At 40.6% G+C, this 20,298-nt stretch overlaps 1 pseudogene across 1 annotated transcript; it reads left to right on the top strand.

Moving 5' to 3' along the window:
* The first annotated feature begins 251 nt into the window (after positions 1-251).
* Positions 252-18,889, top strand: LOC145457591 (uncharacterized; annotated as a pseudogene). Its single transcript, XR_013920932.1, has 15 exons — positions 252-322; positions 2,167-2,281; positions 2,770-2,874; positions 3,884-3,950; positions 4,442-4,624; positions 7,566-7,922; positions 10,066-10,233; positions 10,386-10,859; positions 10,935-11,015; positions 11,595-11,887; positions 12,174-12,333; positions 12,408-12,604; positions 12,918-13,098; positions 13,959-14,765; positions 16,250-18,889. The product of XR_013920932.1 is annotated as an uncharacterized LOC145457591 (transcript).
* Positions 18,890-20,298: the final 1,409 nt, after the last annotated feature.

The raw sequence follows: 20,298 nt of genomic DNA, 5'->3' as shown, positions 1-20,298 counted from the left end.
ATGCCAAGCCCACAACAATGCTGAATTGCAAACTGAATTACATCAATTCACAAGAATTGCCTATCGCCAGAACGACCCAGACCTGTTGAACTACTGCTCCCGTAACCGCAGGGCCATAATCTCAGAACTCTTTCGCAAAGGCGCATTCCAATGATGTAAGCCAGCCATTCGCAGTGAGAGCGTTGCGGTGACCGCAAGTCCCAGTACGATACGCCAATATCGATCCGGATTTTAATGAAATTTCAAGTAATATGACGTTCATACGGAACCAGCATGACAAAAGGTCGATATTACAAAGGACGGAAGACGTAGAGTGCCCATGGTGATTGGGAATGTCATTTGGAAGGGAATATTTCGCGATAATCGCCGTGACGGGATGAGGCATTGACAAGCGACATGATGAAGCTAAGATAGCGAACCCGCCTTCGCCACGCCCATCGGTATCTGATACTACATGATCAAGCCTGTGGCCCTAATATAGTACATTAGTAGGGAATAGCTGACCTCGGGGACCAGCCGCGTATCGTAAGGCGGTAAAAGGCGTTCTGACTACTTTAATTTTGGTACTTTGGACATCACGTTGTCGATTCCGTCTACGTCACAATCAATGTTCCCTCTAATATTTGACGAGTCTGCGCACACTCACCAACTGACTGCGCAGACCCTTGGACAACAGTGCGTAACGACTGAAAAAAGGTCATCACTTTGGAATTTTTCGTGCGCAACTTGGATTTTCTGTGCGCAGATACCGTGTCAGCACTGCGCATTTGCGCACGTGTGTAGCTTAGAGGGAACATTGGTCACAATGTATCAATCACGTCGCCTCATTGACGAAACTGTTCTTCGATTAAAATAGTCTGTCTGGCTAGGCCGGTGGATTGGTCCTCAGGAGTCCACAACCTTCAGTCATTTGAGGCCTTGTTTAACTAGAGCAGGGCTGCTCAAAATTTTTTGCTTTGCTACCCTATTTTAGAGAAGAAATTTTCTACGCGACCACAAAGTTACAAAATATATACAAATCTAACATCTCGCAGTTTTGCACCAGAACCTATACCTCAGACTTACACCACGGTATAAATCAAATACTGCATTTTAATTCATATGATGCTTGCACGTACAGGGACGCAGGAAGGTGTGCACTTGGGTTGTTCAGAAATAACTTTTTTTCTGGATTCCAGCCATTCACTGATTAAATTGTCAGAATACCCTAAAAAACGCTGCGCACTAAATTTGGTTCAATTCTAACAAGTATTAGACTCCGCAGATCCAATTAATTTTTTAATTTAATGAAAATAAAAAAAATTAACATTCTTCTGTCAGCCCCATGAAATTGTTGAGCTGTCTTCAAAGACGATGCGAAACAAATTTGCCTCAATTCCTACTAGTAGAAGCGGAGCTATTTGAGTTTTACGTTGATAATTTTCGGATTATCCTTGATTGGTGGATTTATAATTTATAATATATAATTTATACGCACGTAGGATTTATAACCTCAATATAACTCTGAGTTAGGTTCCGTTTTCCTGTAACACTTTTTGGGTGTCAACACACACTCTTTCGCTAAGAGTGCGTGGTCTTACATCCAGGAATAGCGATGAAAAAAATAATTACAGTATGTTTGGCACCATGATGATGTTTCAAATTATATTCGATACAAAACAACTGCCACAAATCCGTTAACAAATAGATCACGACACTATACTTCCCATGGAAATGAAAAGGTTGTCTGGTTATCGCACACATCAATAGTATTTGTTCGTAGTATATGATCTGCTTTCTCGATCTGTGCAAGGTGACAGCAACTTGCGGGCCACATGCGGACCCTCAGGTTATATTCCGAGGCCCGCGGTTGGTTTTGGATTTCGGAATAAAAGACGTGATATCCCATAGAATTACTGCTTTCAGAGCGGAACAGCGTTTGTCAGCGCTGCAGCAAGGAAATATTACAGTCCGCAGCACCATATCAAATTGAAAAAGTAAGCTAGCGCTTTACCCAGTTAAAGCTGGTGACCCGAGATCTATGCTTGATGTCCTGTGGAGAACTCTCGATGCTCGTGCTATTCAGCTTGCGTGTGCGAATGTGCGCATACCGGGGGGGATATTAAGGTATCCCTGGTGTTAGGCGTGTGTGACTGTGATACACGAAACCTTTCTCACTTGCTCAAGCATACCGTCTAGCGGTAAATCCAAAGAGTGTACAGTTGCTATTCCAACTCATCAACGGTGTCAGGATTACAATAAGGATGAAAAGAAAATTACAGCCTCGTACATTCAAGCCACTGTGAGCTGAAGATTACACACTCGGGAAAATCATATAGTCCGTTCAGAAGCATTACAATATCAGCACCTGTACTAAGCCCTTGTAATAACAAATGGCAACACCCGTACTATTTTAGACTTGCCAACAAATAGGAGCCGCGAAAAATTCATGATAACAAAACACGACAGACTCTCCTCCCTAAAGGCAAATTAACCACTTATAGCTCAAGTACGCATACGTCAAATTCGCTCTCAATTGCGCACTGCAGCCGTCAATAAAATGACTCCGTGTCGCGGTGTGCGTTAGCTAATTTCACCCCCAATATCGTCGTTGTAATAAATCTCCAGTTAGAAACACATAATTATACCGTTCAGAATACACACGGTGTCATCAAATACCAAGCGACCGAGTCGTGATGAAGTCTTATGCTTATGGGTGACATATATATTGCCTGGTAATGCATATTGCTTTCATATCAATGATTGCCGTATATTTTACACTTGCTTTAGAGAGGATGTTACACTCAGGTGATTACGGTGGGAATATACAAAGCAGACGATCGATTTCATTATTTCTCATTACAGCCATCATTGCATCCGGTGTACGAGGTCAAGGTAAGCGGTATGAAAAAACTTTCTAATCGACAGCTTGCAATCTCCGGCAATTAGTATCTCCATAAAGTTACATAGCTTACAAAATCAGTATCGATACAATAACTGGGGATCATTGCTGGATGCTGCGCAAGTGGTCAATTGGTCATGGTCAATGGTCATTAGGGTTGTTAAAAAATCTTTTTTGTCCAAATTTCACTCGTTTAGTGATAAAATTGTCAGGTTACCTGAAAAAACGCTACACACCAAATTTGGGTGAATTCCTACCAGTAAAGGCGGTATTTTATTTGCTTAAATAACACCATCAATTATACAAGATTATTTCAATTTCGTTGACTCATTTCCACCAAATCAGTGTTATATTCAATTTTCATATATTAACAGTTTCATCATCCAAACTCTATCACAGGCCTTTATCAAGATGTAAATGCGTGAAAAAAGGATTATTCTCAGAAATGCCCGGAACAAGATGTTTGGTCATACCGAAGTGTCGAAATTTTCCACCGTAAATGCTATAAATTCAAAAATGGTCGAAATTTAAATTCAAGATTGCACGGCCTTTACAGGTCGGAAGTTACTGAAATTTGGTGTGTAGCGTTTTTTAGGCAACCTGACAATTTTATCACTAAGCGAGTGAAATTTGGAACAAAAAGTTACTTTTGAACAACGCTAAATTGGTCATTGGTCATGCGTCTCGACAAAATCCGTTACCTCGATGCCTGACAATAATATCTGCCAAGTGTAAATGACCATTGCAGTCGAAAAACACCAAGAATTCCGCAAACAACAACAACAATAATACTACTATATGTATTGGCTATATTATATACCATCAAGCATATACCTAGCTATCTGGTAAAGATATTAGGATGCCGTTCTCTCATAATTATTAATAAAATCAAGCAATCCGGCGACACTAAATCGCGCGAAGAAAGTTTTCAAGATAAATAAAATTTATCGGCAGTTATAGTCTGCACTGAATATTCGTATAAGGGCGCACATTGATTTCCAGTGCTTGGTTTTGAGAAATCAAGAACCAGTTTCAATGGTGCTGGCTTCCGTGAGCTTCAACCTTTGCTGTAAGGAGCTCGTGATACATAGGAAAAGTTTGAAAATCATCGATGTACTCATAGCGCGGAATAAAAAAAGTAGAAATTTCAAGCGCATCAACCTGACTGAATCGATGTTTTTTGTGCTGTATCATGGATTCATAGAACTGCGAAGCGTATAACTGGTTTCAGGACGCCATTGTTTTCTATTCGGAGTACTTCTGTTTCACATTTTGCAACAAACATTATTAATAATAATAATTAAAAATAACTTGTGACACTGGTACCACGCTTTGCCGGCCCCTGATAATATAGTACCGCATAGCATTTTTTATCGCAATACGAATTAACACACGAGAGTGCAGGACCCGGCAACTCGTTTGGACATATTCATTTTGTAAGATATATGTTTATAAGTATATAGTTGAAATATAATAATATTTATATATAAATATGCATTGTAGACTTATTACTTATATTTATGTTAGTATCATGCATCTTATTTCGGTCAATATTTGCAGATAACTGTGCAGAAATAATCGAAGACGACGACTGCGGTTACGCGGGCATGTCGAAATATCTCTGCTTCGTACGAGGATGCTGTTACGATGCCGCGCAAAATGAATGTTTTTATCCGAAATACTACTTCAGCTCATCGGCCAAAAGTAAGCCTGCAGCGCCACGTGTTGGTGCGCAGCTGATTTCCTAATTACCGATTTCGTATCTCAAATATGGAAGAATTTTTCAACGATTATATCAACAAATATCATATAGATAGAGCCCATGAAAAGATGTATAGCCTACATGTCATTTTATCACTTCATATCAGGGTCATTACGGAAGCTCTTACTCCATGGACATTGCATAGTACTTTTGTAATGTATAGGTCTGAAGTTAAGAAAGTCTGATAAATCGGCGCCTAAATGACTAGAAAATGGAGTCTTCGTTATTGCATGTCGCGTGGGGTGCAAAGAAAATCTGGCGACAAATTTTGTGTGAAGGTTACGCGAAAAAGTGTTGTAGATTGTCGACAATAAAACTATCGCAGCAGCAACCTGAACGCAAATATATCTACTGAATATTATAAACAAATTTATCAATTCCACAACAGGGGAAATGTGCTACTGGTACATTAGCAATTATCCCCAAAGAATAGCCAAGGAAATGCTTCTTTAGGATCCTCGCAGGCAGACTTGTACAACTAGAAAACTTTCAGCTTTTATGAATTATATTATAATTAAAATTACAGCTACAAAGTTTTTTTTTTCAAATTGCATATAATTAGAATTACAGATACACAGTTTTTTTTAAATTAGTTTAGAATCAGAATTGATAAATTCGCGAAAACGTGCACATTGAGTGAAGTTCCGTTACTATCAATCATAGTTCATTCTTCTGACGGTGAGAATAGCAAATGTCTGTACAGCAAGCTTATGGCTCGTTTCGCACTATGTAGTTCTCCTGCAGCATTTAGACGAAAATCAGAAATTAGATTAGAGCATCGAAACTTTTCACAAATTAGATTAGAATTAGATTACCGGCATTTCGCTCTAATTTGTCTAATTTAGACAACTAGAATCATATAGTTGTCGAAGTCTGCTTGCAGGAATATCCGCTGTCTAAAGGTGGGGTGTCTACCAATGTTCGAGAGTACGAATGTAGCACTCGAAACCCTCTCAAATACCAATAGTTTTGATCAGTGATTCCCAAGTGCGGCCCCGAGGGCAGCATGCGGCCCTCAGATGGCTTTCTTGCGGCCCCCAAAATATATTAAGAAATAGATTTATGACAAAAAATAAAATTTATATTCATAAAATACTTTTGCTTGGCTTGGCCTCTGTAGTTTTTAATTATAGAATTGCAGGAAAGCTGTGAGTATAGACTGCTAACGCTGCGTCACTGCTGTTTCAATGCAATGTGCTCTAACTTTCCAGTTGAACGAGCAGTAGCTATATATATAAATGGGTATTGATAACTTTCAAAACCGGAGGAAAATCCTGAAAAAATGGTAAATTTTTCCCACTTCGTTGCCGCTAGACTAAAAAAGAAAAAGAGGCTCAACTCCCGGAAAATACAGTTTTTCTTTCACATTACCAGGTGGTTGACTAAAAAAAAGGTCAATTTTCCGGTCCAGCTCCCGAAATAGCCGCCGTAGCGTTCCTACACTGCTGACTTAATGTAATATCAGTCGAATTTGGACCTATATGTAACCAAAATCCTCAAAAATGAAGACAAAATCTCAATAAAGAAGACATTTGGGCGTCCTCCGAGGACACTTCAAAAAAAAATCAAAAATGAGGACAAATCATCTTAAAAGAGGACGTATATGGTAACCCTATGATAACTAGATGTGTAACACGTGACTCACGGTTGAATACGCCGAGATGCATACAGCTTAGCCGGCTAAAAGCAACATAATTGGTAGTCCTATAGTCAGGGCCGTATCTGCCGCACCCCAAACCCCCCAATTGAGGAGGGCCGAGCTCGAAGGGGGCCCAAAATTATATCGTGAATTAGCATAAATTATAGAGTACTTTGAGACAATTTATAAAACTTTTTCAAAAAATTTTCGTGCTATGCGCGATTTTAATTCACCACATATCTTGATTATTGGGTACTCTTCCCGAAGAAAAAATACGCAAGATTTATAGAAATGGGCATATCAGCGTTGGCCATGACCGCACCACAACGCACCAAGACATATAAAGTTTTAGGCTATGTAACAAGTGACTCCAAGAAGTGTGTCAGAACGATCGGCAGCGAGAAAGCCTTGGCCGTAAAGGACTGCTTTTATGCTGACAAAAAACTTCGATATACCAAAAACTTCGTTATATATACAAAATACATGTAGGTTTAATTGTCCATATAGGCGCCTAAATGACTGGCGCCGAATGTTTTTGTCTTGGCAATCTGAACCTCACAAGACAAATACCATCCCGCAGGAAAGGAAATTATATGCCAGTGAAGAAATACCAATCTGAAATCGTGTGATCTTTCAGTTTGGTAGGTTTGGGCAATTCTACATTTTTTGATATAGCAGACAGGAGGTCACGAAATAACATCATGTAAAGAAGTCACACCTAGGGGACCACCCGCCCGAAGATGTTTAATTTTACGGGGTCTGCAGTTTCAAAGACACCTCTCACTCAGCTCTACCGGTAAATCTGATTACGTGGGCAAAGAGGACAACCATGCAATTCCCGATCTTATTCACCGATTTTATCATGAATTATCGAAATATTCGCGCGTCGCGCTGTCTCACTAAACAGTACAACTTTAATTTCGTGGCGATAGCGAACAACGTGATGCGGGGTCAGTTTATCACCCTATGGGAGCCAGGGGTCCTGACGAAGTGCTGTTACGTTCCTGCCGACGGGTATACCCCCGGAGATGTTTAATTACTATTGAAGGGGCCTATACCTTTTCAAACACACATCACTCAGCTCTACTGGTAAATCCGATTACGTGAACAGAGACAGGATGAAAATTGATAGCAATACATGCAATTCCCGGTCATATTGACCGATTCAGTCTTGAAACTAAAGAAATTTCTCGCGCTTCGCGCGTTTAGGCGAGAAAAGCTGAGTCACTCAACGGACACTCAATGCAGCAGATAAGTAGCAGTAAACAGTGTGCAGTTTTGAAATCTCGCCAGGGCAATTAAACTACTCCGAAATAGCCATGATGACTATTTGAGTCCGTTTCATAGCCGTAGTATTCGTGCGGCCCCGACCGTACTCTGGAATTCTAAATTTGGCCCTCACACCGAAAAAGTTTGGGAACCACTGGTTTTGATAGTAATCGGAATGCATGCACCCCATCTCATATTAAAACAATCACGCTACAATGCACTTTCAGACACATACGCGTTTCTTGGAACTTCTATTCTCAACGTAGAGACTCCAAGTACAGCCCTGATGGATTCTCTCATAAGGCAGAGGCTGGAGGCGGAACTAAAAAGTGGCTTTCGCTTTCGCCTGCCTGAAGTGGCTTCGGTTAAAGGTGCGTAGTATTAATCTTTCTTTTTGCACATCCAGCGCTTGATATATAAGCGATGACCGCCCAATGCATCTACGCGGATAATCACCATAAAATTTGCATTAGGGAATTGACGCATATCCAAAATTAGTCGGAATCCGTATTAACAACTGTGACGGTGGTATTTTAAGAGCGATTCGCGCAACTAAGTCCTAATTATTCGCTAGAATGATACTGATGTCTATTATATAATCCAAAAATGAATAGACACGTAGACGTCATTTGCAATATGGTAAGTTCCATGTCTGTTCCAAACATTTTCAGGTCTTGATCCCCGTCGTAACTCATAAAGTATGAACGCATATAAAGCAATGGTTCTTGACCTTTTGCTACTATGATCCAAAAGCTCATGGTGACGCGTCACAATGGAAATATCCGACCTTACACGCTGCTTTCCTAGAGATGTAAACCAGTACAAATATATTTATCTTATTCATAAGTAATCTACGTGAGATGAAAGATACCCAACCCGTCCGAACTCTTGCGATCTTGTGAGTGTGACATGCCCGAGGTGTCGCGCAATTGTTGAAATCTCGGTAAGCACCCATAACTATGTTTATGCTTGCTAAATTGGATGCAAAATACACCATCTAACCAGAGAGCTCCTCTGCAAGATTACTCAATAATCCACTAGTGTCACCAGGCGGCGAAATTCGCCCTCCAAATTTTCGAATTGGATGTTATGGGATCATTCGTCTTCATTACGTCGAAAAGTATATTCGGTAATACACGTAATTACTTCAGACATTTATCGGCGCCCCTAGTTGTAAATGAGATCTCGCCTGCAAGGCGAAATCGAAGAAGGTTCCACATAATAAGTTCTAGACTGCATTAACGCTACCGGCTGAAACTATTGCTTGGTTGATTTGGCGTATTTACCTCGCCCCGCCCTGGCATAAGCCATGCCACTACGATTTACGTTTAATTTAGCATATTTTCGTATTTATAGCCATAACAACTACGCGCTCCATATCTAACGGCGCTACGGCCCAACTTTCAATAGCGATTGCAACGAAACAACGGGCTTGTTACGTAGAAATTTACCTTTTGAAGACGTATCTACGACGAACGCGTATTACAATAAATTTTATCGAATAGCTGGGCAGTGCGCAAGCATCAAGCCGGATTCTGCCGATTTATGAACATAAAAACGTTGAGGTACATGCAGTCCTCTTAGTAATCTACATGGTGGAACCATATATTTTATTTATATTCCATATATACATGTAGAATATCAGACGCTATATCAATGAAACCCAAACAAATCCTGAGCGGCAGACGCGTAAGTCACTAATTGGCAACAAGCACTTGCACTCTTGCAGTCCTGCACGTATCGTACAAGCGGTATTCGACACACTCAGCCCGCCGCAGACAATTGCAAACTTTGAAATGCCTAGATTAGGCACGCATATATAGGTATCCGTAATTCGCTGGATGATACTGTCTGCAGTTTGTACTATCAGCACCTATATGCTCATAGCGCCTGCGTCAAAATTCATTGTAGCATAATCACCATTTTAGAAATTACATACACATGCCGATAGCGTTGGACACGGCACTCGCGGCTGCAAATCAGAGTGCAGGTAAATTGCTATAGTACGCAATAGGTACTGTTGACTATATCAGCGCCCGACGCCATCAAGTGACAACTGACAAGTAGTGTCAAGCTCGGGAAGGTTCGAACGATGCGCATTTTTCTCTTACATATCGCTCCCATATTCACAAAGAATGTGGAGCCTGTGAACGACATGGTATTAGGAAGGGTAGCTTGGATACACAATACCTGATCTTTAAAGCTGGATTTTTTAAAGAAATCCAAACCAACATTTTTAATGTCCAAACATTCAAGCATCACTGGTATACAACGTTGAAGTATCGCAAAGCGAATGTTCGCCATCCCAAATGCTAAATACACACGTACGCGTCAGGTGGAAGACTTTGGCGTCATATCATATTAATTCAAAATCCAAAAATTTCCTTTACCGAAATTGAAAACAGCTGATTTTGAGATAATTACTGGAAATCTTGTGGTGTTGACTAAAAAAAGGTCATCATTTTGGCGACAGACATATCGACAGATAAACATTGTTATACTATTTATATTCAGTCAAAAACTTCACGGACGCTACGTTTGACTTCGTCGTGTCACTGTCATCAAGAGCAGTAGAAAAGGTAACGCCCGATTTATTGCTGAGAAGTTATGCAGACGCAGTACAACAGAGGGATTCAGCTATTGTAAACGGACAGTACTTCAAGGATTACCCCAAAATCAGAGGTATATGAAAATCAAACGTATCTAAGGTTTGCGCTACATTAGTCCGAATAAACCTTCATATTATATAAGCTAAAAGACCAAAGGCTGAGATGAAAACGGGATTGTAACATTTTTATTCTTGTCGAGGATTGCGCTTTTTTTTGTGTGTGCAGATCTTAATGAGTGCGGTCTGGGACGAGTCTGTGGATTCTGGTCGATATGTGTGAATACGGTCGGAAGCTATTATTGTGATTGTGTGAGGGGATTCTCGAAGAATTTCACGGGTCTTTGCGAAGATATCGACGAATGCTTGTTATCTTCGGCGTGCACCAGGGATCAGCAGTGTTATAACACCGTCGGTAATTAGAACTATAGGCGTAAACAGGTAGATATTGGTCGGACTGATTATCCTTCACCTGTTGCGTTTACAGGAAGCTATGAATGTCGTTGCAAATCTGGTTACCAAGTCGACCTTCTCGGTAACGGCTGTGCAGACGTCGACGAATGCCTTCGCAATTTTACAAACTCCTGTGACCCAGACCGGGAAATTTGCGTCAATACAGCAGGGAGCTACGATTGTCGATGCAGGAACATTTACACTATATTTGGGAAAACCTATTGCGTAGCAGATAATCCATGCAATTCAGGTGAGTCAAGGTTCGAATCATCCATTGAAGGATGAGTACCGCTACATATAAGCTACCATGCACGTTCGCTTTCAGATCCCTGTCCGACGAACGCAGTATGTATGATTGACGGATCTTCATACATTTGTAAATGCGCCCCTGGTTACATCGGAAATGGTGAGAATGATCGTGAAACGTATATATTTATAGATTTAAACCGTGAACCAGCAGGATATTATGTAAACTGCAACGGCCAGATCTTCTAAAAGTAATCGATCTAGTGCGGAGTGTCACAATCCACACACGCTAATGCCAACGTTGGCGACATCAAACCGCTTTGAACTAATACCAGCAGAAACCAAATAACGAGTATTGCACAAATACCAGCTTGAAGCTCCGTAGTAAAGCAATAAAGGGGATTGCAGATGTAGACCTATAACATTCAGCCAATTAATGTACCTGTGACTGCGATTTCTCGCAGATTATTCGGCACACTCTATTTCCGTGCATTTCGTTTCACTACGGCACATCAAGTCAGTTATTCAGCGTTATGAATAAACACTTGGTAGATCCCTCCCACAGTGACGTAGCAAACTTACTATCCAGCAGCGAACAAGAATGTACAGGCTTCATCGTGTACTTGTTACGTCACCATGACATTCCGTCATTCTTAAACTTGTAAATTGGCGCAAGAGTTCCTCAGGCCTTGGTACCACCCTCAAATATATATGTTTCACGAATCTTATTTTGTTGTAGGGAACACCGGCTGCAAAGCTATCAATCGCTGCCTCTCCCCGTCTTTCAATAACTGTCATCCCAAAGCCACATGTGAGCCACTATTTGACAGTTTTAGTTGCAAATGCTTAAACGGATACTTGGGTGATGGAGTAACCTTCTGTGATGATATCGACGAGTGCGTGAGTCCAGACTACACGAATTGTGGCGTGCACGGGATCTGTGTAAACACTGCAGGTTCATACTTCTGTGAGTGTAACAAGGGCTTTGAATTAGCTCTGTCGAAAAAATGCGAAGACGTCGATGAATGCATGGTGAGTGAGTGCTCGCCGAAAGTGTGAGTAAAATTCGTTGATCAACCCAGTGAAGATGATATAGTGACACTATGTTACTATGGCCAATTACAAAAACAGACCAAAAAATGGCCTCAAAAATGATAGTGATCAGATTATTCAGTCTGACGTAGGCCTTGAGAAATGATATTGAAACGCTAAAGCGAATCCGGGAAATTATACAAGTAGTTGTAGACCATCGGTTATCTATGAACTTGGGCACCAAAACTTTATTGAATCTTACGTGTATCTCATGATTTTTCTGCAGTCCTTGAAGCAGTCCCACAGTTGCCATGTGAATGCCTCTTGCTTCAACACGGTCGGATCTTACGAATGCAACTGTGCCGCCGGGTACGAAGGGGATGGAATCCGGTTTTGCCAAGTCGTAGATCCTACAAAGGACGGAGTAGACTGCGATCCGTTTTATGGTAAAAGGCCTCAATGAAATACTCCAAAGATGTAAGCGATGGCAGGAACGAATGTATTTGACTACGTTTTCAAGGGCCAACGCGATTTTCGTCAGCACAAAGTACCAAGTGCGCTGCCGACGCAATTTGCGATCTCGGGATGTCCGCCTTTTACTCATGCAAATGTCCGATTGGATTGGAAGGATTTCAGGGCATGTTCTGCCAAGATATAGATGAATGCGATGAAGGTATACATTCGTGTCACGCAAGAGCAAGATGTAACAACACGAGGGTGCGTATTATCGATTCAATTGCAAAACCATGTATGAGAATATGGATAAGCAAAACGATATGGTTGCTTTTATACCATATTTGTGAAGCAATTATAACGCAAAGCAACAAAACTTGCGAATTATTATTGTGCACTGTGCAGTGATTGTATAAATGTATATTGTATATGTAGAGCCCAGCTGCATATATCTCATATACACTTGGCCTGCAAAGTAATTAGATCATATAGTTCACCAAGCTTCCTCAAAATGTTCGGGCGAGCCCTACACGATTCTACGATTATTAAAATCAGTGAAATACTTCTATATTTTCAGTCCAGTTATACTTGCACTTGCGATGTCGGGTTCTTTGGAAACGGAAAGAATTGTGTTGATATCGACGAATGCTTTGAAGGAATGCATGATTGTATCTCCCCCGAAGTTTGCGTCAATACGAGAGGATCCTACGCATGCGATTGCCGGGATGGATTCGTGAGAGTAGGAACTTTCTGCGAAGGTGAGCGATATAATTATACTCATTCAGAAGTGAAGCTATGTATGGCGTTCAATTGGATAAGTGCCGAATCTACTGGTCAAAATGAATAAATATTACGACCATAGCACCATATAGTGAGGTTAATTTCATAAGAATGTCTCATGTTTAAGCCGATACGCATGAAACATATCCTAGCCTTTATATATCCTCATTCCAAAATATGTAGCTGAAATTCCTGGTTCAGAACAAGACGCGAGGACGAACAAAGTATAACATTTTAATACGTTCGGTCCTCAGCTAATAGTTTCAGGATTTTTTAGGAAACATTCAGGCTCTAAATCGAGCCAAACGGCCACTCGACTAACCAACTATATAAAATTCGTACCATAGTTTCGCGCCCAAACTGAGCTTAAACTATTTCTACTGAATCAATAGAAGTCAGCCCTCAAGTTTACAGGACCACGACCTGACATATCGATCTCGCCTTCCGACACATACCTCCCCCTTTTGTAGCCTGTCCTTTTATATTATCTCCTTTTACTTTTCATTTGGTGTGCATGCCTCCATTTTACATCGCCTGGGTCCGGGGGTGTATGATTTCAATGACTTCTCCAAGTCGTTTCGACATCTCTCTGTCTTCTCATTGTATCCCAGTCTCGCGGTGTATTGAAATGATGAAATTGCTAATAATAAATTGAATTGAAATGAAATATGGCTGTAATAGCAACCTTAAGTTATCGCCAGGCTCGGACCAAAACATATTGGGTTAGGGACCAATGTACGGATTCTGCAGTGCACCTCTGTACTGTGATGTCCCCTATATTGGAATAAATATCGATGAGTGTATATATAGATACTGTATATATGTTCTCTTATGACAGAGTTGCTACTGTTCGGCGGATTGGTTCCTCTGAATACTTCCTACGTATATTCCAAGCAATTGCAAGATGAAAAGTCGCATTCGTTTACGAACCTAGGGCGCAATTTACAAAATTACCTCATGGGAGTTTACGGTTGGAAAAACAGCAAGGTTTTAGACGTGGCAGTCTCTTCGTTTCTAAAAGGGAGCGTAATCGCCGAACACATCGTTGCCGCAGTAAATACGGACGCCGTTGAGTTACATAGGTTATTTCAAACCGTTTTAAACTTGGGAGCAATTTCCATGGTTGCTCGGACGCCGACGCTTTTAACAAGAATTGGTTCGAGTCCAGTGCAGATGAATATGCCGTTGGGTTCAGCTACTGGACTGTTGCCGACATTACGCGGTAGGGGCAAGACATTAAAAACGTTTACAGGAATAGCTCACCTCCGACCTTCCGTCATAACTAGACTCGAAAATATCTACGATGTATCGATCATGAACCCGCATTCCGTTGTTCGTGAAAACCTAATCGCCAAGATACAGAGTGATTTGACTTTGCTACACGATAATGCGAATTTGGTTGACCTGCGAGTGAACAAAATCGAACTGGCCAGGCCTGTTTTGGAAGGAATGGCGGCGGAAGCCAAGAATCAGCGAACAAAATTTTTCAAGGCTTCCACAACACTAGACAACGTCGAAAAGGCGTTGCGAAAGACTTCTGGTTTATATCATAAGATGATGAGATACGTCGTGCCGGATTATACGAGGAAATATGGATTGGCCGTGACGCAACAAAGTAACGTTTCCGTGTACGAAAACTTCACAGGTGAGGTAAAATATTTGCGATTAGTCACTGAATGAGCAATATAACATGACGGGCGAGGAAAGTTAGGTGCGAATTATTGCTACAAGCCCACTTTATTGATAGAATCATATTATGGCTTAGATATGTGGTTCCCAACCTTTTTCGACACATCGCCCCCTTATAAAGCTCCACACAAATTTTCGCCCCCTCCCATATTTACGGATCCGAAAAATAGGACATATATAAACGGGAAATTTATTTACCTAACTCTGATCGCTTGTGAATTGCCTAAAAGGGGGATTTTTCCGAGTAGATAACAAAATCGTTTTGTTTTCAAAAGTTGCATAATTATGACATATTTGTATAAACTTTCCAAATATCGTTTACTATTGAGCATGCGGATGATTTACACCCGATATAGTCGACGTATACGATATGGAATGGTTGGAACTTCGAAATCGTCGTCGGTTGAACAGGTTTTGCATAGGTGCGTATGTATAATGGAAGTTATGATGATGATGACCACTGACCGTAAAAATGCTAACGATTTGGTCCTGATAAAAGATATTTTGGTCCGTCTAAGACAGGGCTCGGAAGCCTATTTCGTCAAGGAGCCATATTTGCCTTCTATATTCAATTGACAATGTCAATCCACTGTCGCATGGCTAATAAGACAAAACAAAAAAAAAACATGTTTTAAACGAGGGCCGTGTTTTAAACATTGTTGTTTTAAATTGATTTTTGTATTAAATGCAACCCTAACAACACGTAAGTCCGTTATAAACACCATACTAATTGTCATATGAGTGCTTCATCATATCAGAATGATGATCACCAATCACCATAATACTTTGGTAATGAATTTAGAGAACGACATACAATGAAAGTCAACATGAGAAGAATAACAAATCACATCCCGCCTACAAGTTACAATCAACACATTGATGAGTGATTGTTGTTTTGGTCTCATCGGGTTGCATTTAAAACAAAAATCAATTTAAAACAAACATGTTTAAAACGAAGCCCTTGTTCAAAACATGCTTTTTATTTTTATTGAAAGCCACGACGTCACGAATATCCAATTGTGACGTCATAGTGGATTGGCATTGGCAATTGAAATTATAGGGTAAATATAGCTCCTTTGATGAAATATCTACTTAGGCTACTATAGCTGTTGAACCGACTATTTTTAGGGTTATCAACCACCCCATATCGTATACGTCGGCTATATCGGGTGGTAATTGTCCGTAGGCTCATACAACATGTTTTTTGGAAAGTATTTACACAATTATGGCATGATTTTACAACTTGAAAATAACACATTTTTAAAGGCCTTTGTTTAAAACACTGTTTGAAATTTTATTTAAACAAAGTGTTTTAAACAACCATTTGTTTTAAATGCAACCCTAGACTGTCTCAACATCAACGAAAAATTGGTTATTTTACACCAGGCCGATATCGGTTGATTCGTAAGCACTAATGGATCGATTCCTTTGGCTTTGTAGAGACCAGTACGCTGTTCGATTTTCGAAGTCCGATCAAGGTATCATTGTTGGATACGAGGACCCCGGATAAAAATATGACGACCCAGAACGATTTAACCGACGGAAACACTGTGATTATTGATCACTTGATCACTGTTTTCGATAATGGTTCCTCCACTGGCATCGATGCGAACGACCTCGCAAAAAGTTTCAGAGCATCAAGCTCCATACTACCAGCGATTACTCCAATCGAGTCTGAAGCCGGTATAATATATTACTACATATCGCTGTTCCAAGAGTGGAATATTTCATCGTTTGACGTTGTCGGGCAAGACATTATGATGGCAACGTACGAAGTGACAACGCGAGAGAGTGCAGACGATTCATTCAGTAACGGACTTCAGGAAATAGATTTATACAATTGGTACGATGAGAACATGTCCAGATTATCAACTTTACAAAAAAAAAAGTTAGCAGTCGTCGGCATTCCAAAGACGCTGTCCATGACAAAATCTGTCTCCACTCTTCATTTGATCAATTCCAGTGGAAGTATGGGAAACAAAATTAAACCGAGAAAGGACTCGAATAATTACACATTCACAATCACAGCATCTATATTCCTCATGGCTCCGATAGACCCGATGCCTTTGGTAACGCTAGGACCGCAAAGCAAGGAGTTCACTAGAGTATCGTCGATCTTTCAAGGTGAATTATTGAAAGCATTCGAACTTGGATTAAAAAATATCTCATCCACGGATAATTCATTGGAGTTAATTTCAATGACTGCCGATATAACCGATTTTCGAGAACCCTTACCAAATGAGGCCGCTCCTAGCGGCAGGGTGGTGGCTGATTTCCAGATGGAATTGGACATTTCGGGAAGCGATCTATCGCCAGAAATTATTGAAAGACTTTTGAATCGGGCATACCATGTGTCTTTGGCCGCCGGATATTTTACAGAGAGTATGTTCATTGGTGATCCGTGGAACGTTCGGGCTACTGCAACCGAACCAGGCAGCGGAGTTGACGATACAAAGGTTCAGCCGCGATCAACCTTAACTCCGCACACTCTTTTACCAACAACAGTAACAAACTTCCCAGTAACGAATACTCCAGTTTCGACAACTCCGGTAGCAACGTCCTCTCCAATCACTGCGGGTCGGACTACGACCTTCCCAGCCCAGACCGCCACTACTACTACCATTATTACTCCTGTTACTGTTGACACGGGGCTAGCGGATGCCTTGGCACTTCTTCTACAATCGCCGGGAATGAGCTTTTTCGATATCCAGTTACGGGTGATGCAACTGCCTTCAAGCGGCAGAGCGCTACTGATGATTTTACTCGAAAATCCTGAAACCAAGTTATTCATGCCGGATTACGCGATCAAATATCTCAGAGCCGCTCTCCAGTTGTTCTAATAAATACTTTAAATGTTTTGAATTATTCTGTCATTTATTCTCGAGATTCATTTTATGTGCCTTCACGCATTTGATTACATAGAACAGAAAGTGTGTATTACGCGTATAATTGATCATGACCTTTCTCGATAAGCTGAGAACTGCCATTTCCGTATGTATAGGCTTTACGACACAGTATCCTCTCTGTCGTCAAAAGTATTGTATTTTATTTTTATTCAGTAATATAAACTTGGTAATGTCACAATAACAGGCTAACTAAAATATGGGGAACGCAACCTGCGGCAGTGTAAGATCAATTCTGCGGCCGTGAGCAATGAGCATTTAATTCAAATTCACGAGCAAGAATAAAATGGAGCACTGTCACGGATAACGTTCGTCATTCCATGAAAAATCTACCCGTGCTCCGATCAAGATTCTTGAGAGCAGTACATGATGGTTGTTGACCTTTACGAACTTGGGGAACACTTCCATTAATCTTCAAGCCTTCGCGGAACCACAAATTTTTGCCTAGTCATAAAACAAAAATCGATCCCAATACACATTTAATACATTACTCTCACACGCTGGATCACTGGTGCACAAAATGAACTGTGCATCACAAAACCATTAAAATATGATTTTCACACAAAACGAAAACATAGTTGAAACTTATTGCAAATCAGCGTGGCTTCTACTGTTCACTTTCAGATACCAGTTGAGAAATGCGAGGCTTCCACCTTGGAAAGTGTCATCATATTGTTCGGTTGAAACGCAACAGCGTGATACCAATTTCTTAGTTGCAAATAACGTTGTAGAAATTGAACATAGAATTGGCATTTCAGAAGGACGGGGTTTCGATTTAGAACCCCAACCTACACTGCGTATGCCACTTCACACGACGTATCACCACAAGTCCACAACTGTCAAAATTCGACAACTAATCTGGCGTAATTTCCCGAAACCAATGATTGCCAAGACGGGCGTGTCACCACAAATCATACGAATTGGGTGCCTTTATGTCGTGACTCGCAGGGAGCTTGTCAGATTGTCTACCGTGCCTAATTGTTAGTCTCCAACACTACATTCAGTGGCCTGGAACAGCCTCCAACATTACATTTAATGATCCTGTACAAAGGGCTATATGCTGACTTTCTGAGCTTAAAGTGTGTACAATGGTTTTAGGGCGTGTTTCAAGGTTCTGAATTCCAGATCGATTTAATTAATACGTTGCACGCAGTTTTCAATTGATGTCAATAAATTATTGCACCAGGCCTCATTCCTTCATCATAAATGAATGGCGGATTCATTAGTCTGGTGAAAATGACAACATGAGTCGATCTCCAGAAAATTACTTTGAAAAGTGTATCGAATACATTGCTTACCTTTTCAACGTGTTTGGATTAAGGCCGGGTTCCCGATCAATAGGTTCCCCGCTATGACTTTCAACACCCTAGCTGTTATAGTGTGGAGTTGGAGATGGTAGTGCTGACTTAGCTGACTAGATCTTTCAGTTGCTCGGCCATCAAAACACTGCGATGGTGTTGACCAAAATAGATCGACTTCGAGATGCATATTTTGTAACCGAAATCGTGTGGCTTTGATATATAAAGTGTGCAATAGTGCATTATTAATAATAGTAATCACATTGTTGACATGAAATAAGCTCATTGTTGCGTATTTTGAGCAAACGGGATTTTGCAATTCCGTTTTAATACAGGCCTATCTTAAAATTAGCAAACTATAAATTCATTGGGACTGCGGGAGTGTTGATACGATTTCAAAGAGCGTCTTCAACAAAATATTTCGGGAGGCTGAGCTCGTTAATTTCGCTGAGGACAATTCAAGCCCGTGCGATCCTAGATTCTGTATGATTATTTGACCACATTTTATGCAAATTAATCTGGCATTATTTGGACATACAATTCCTTTACTGAAGAAGAATTTGATTATATTTGGCTCCTTAGGGCCGAACTTAAGACCCAGAACAGCGTTTGCCATATCGATTCTCAAGTGACAACGATTTTTATACCATATTTTTGCGGATGAAGGTTGCTTTGGTTAGATAAACAGCAACAACAACAACAACTTATGTCAATTAGACGACCAAGTCGCGAGAAAATGAAACAAACTCCATTTCCTAAATCCATAATAGCGAGTTATACTTACTACTACAGACTGATCATCAAAGCGGTGTGTTGTACAGACAAACGTAAAGAGATATATCATGGATAAGATCAGAATCCAACTTCGATTTCAAAATCCATAACCTAGTCCGCACTGACATTGAATTAGTGACAATCAATCATAGCTGTGACATCACAATGAAATTACCGCTGCAGGTTTTCCCTCATCGTTTGATCAAAAGCCAAGTTCTTGTCCAAGCTGAAGGATTACTAGATTCGATTAGTTTAACCTGATGATTTAGGATTGAACTAAATACCCGTCATGTGATGGATAACTGTGTTAACAACCGCAAAACGCTCTCCTCAAGATATGGGTTTAGCGTATCGGCGATGCTGTGTATACTGTATTTGTATAGCCATAACATATACTGCCATCTCAAAGATGAGAGTTTTGAATGGGAATCTGTACATCGCGCAATGTGCATATATATATAATTCTGTACTTTTATAATCTTCTACGAGGGGGCGTGAAGTAATCGATATCTCC

The sequence above is a fragment of the Botryllus schlosseri genome, chromosome 15 (assembly GCF_051294905.1).
Source record: "Botryllus schlosseri isolate E-star chromosome 15, Bs_hap1, whole genome shotgun sequence".
NCBI lineage: Eukaryota > Metazoa > Chordata > Ascidiacea > Stolidobranchia > Styelidae > Botryllus > Botryllus schlosseri.
This window is presented reverse-complemented; position numbering and strand designations above follow the sequence as displayed.